Here is a 1,693-nt window from a genome sequence, read left to right as displayed (position 1 = left end):
CCATGTGGAATCTAAGCCCCCTCTTGACATAGATGTGGAATGGACACAACCAAGCCAAGGTCCATAGGAATGAGGAATACAGTAAGGATTAGAGTGGACTTAATGATATTCTATTCATGAACTATTGTGGTTAATAATCGAGAAAATTGGCATTGGTGTGGAAAAAGTGGCCATGGTGGCTGCTGGGTGCGGGGAATGGGACGAAGAGATGAGATGTGGAGACATTTTCGGGACTTGGAGTTGTCCTGGGTGGTGCTGCAGGGACAATTGCTGGACACTGTATGTCCTCCCATGGCCCACTGGATGGAACGTGGGAGAGTGTGGGCTATGGTGTGGACCACTGGCCATGGGGTGCAGCGATGCCCAGAGATGTACTCACCAGATGCAATGTATGTTTCATGATGATGGGGGAGAGTGTTACTGTGGGGGGAGTGGTGGGGTGGGGGTGGTGGGGGTGAACGGGGACTTCATATTTTTTTAATGTAATATTTTTTTAAAAATAAATAAAATAAAATAAAATAAAATAAATAGTTAAATGGGACCTCCTCAAAATTAAACACTTTCAGTTGGTACTGTGAGGTCAGTTCTGCTAATTGGGAGAAAGCAGATGTGGTACATCTCACTTCCTGGCTCTATCATAGAAAATAAGTGAGTTATCTGTACTCTCTTCTCTCTCTGTGGTAACTCTTGGTGCCATATATTGAAATGGGCATATTAGAAAACACTAGAATCTCCATCAACCTTGATTACTTTATGACTAAATGGAGAGCTGTTTGAGAATTGCCCTTCTACAACCTCACCAACACTTAATCAAAAGTTTTGTCAGCCTTTGAAACTTTTCTGCCAGTTCAATGGTATACATTATTTTTTAACTGATAACAAGTGAAAATTAGGAACATTTTCAATTTTTGTTGGTTATTTTAGTTTCTACTTCTGTAATTGCCTGTTCATATTTTTTTTGCCCATGGTAGTGACGGGGTTCTTTAACTAACTGGTTTTTACAAATACCTTATATATTTCAGAAATTAAACTTTTACCTGTTACATTAAAAAAATAGCCCAAATCTGTAGCTTATCTTTTTAATTTATTTGTCATATCTACCTAACTGGTTAAAAAAAAAATCAAATGATTTTGTACTTTTATAGTTTTTTTAAAAATATTTCAATTATTTTCTTATTAAATTGTCTTTTTTTAAAGATACATAGATCACAAAAAAGTTACATTAAAAAATATGAGGTTCCCACATAGCCCCCACCTTACCCCCCCCACTCCTCCCTTGAAAATCTCAAGTAATAGCTATTTTCTTTTTCAATATTCTGAAGTTACACTTTTTGTTTATAAGCTTTTAATCCTCTATATAGTTTTTGTTGGTGCATATTGTAAAGGAAGACTATTATTACTTTCCCTTCAAGAATAGTTAATATTCTCAAGACCATTTATTTATTAGCCCATCATTTTAATTGTTGATAATAAAAATTAAGTCATATATCAAGTTTAAATTCATGCAGGGGTTTTTGATAATTTCAATGGATTTTTTTGTCTTTCCCTGGTTCAAGGCTGAGTAATAAGACTTGATATCTGGTAGGGTGAGAATCTCTCCAACTTGAGAAGACACAACAGGCACAAGGGAGAATGTCTTGTGAGGACAGAGGCAGAAACCATATCATATAAATGGAATAATATTTATATTTAT

Source organism: Dasypus novemcinctus, chromosome 15 (genome assembly GCF_030445035.2).
Source record: "Dasypus novemcinctus isolate mDasNov1 chromosome 15, mDasNov1.1.hap2, whole genome shotgun sequence".
Lineage (NCBI taxonomy): Eukaryota > Metazoa > Chordata > Mammalia > Cingulata > Dasypodidae > Dasypus > Dasypus novemcinctus.
Note: the sequence above shows the minus strand (reverse complement) of the source record.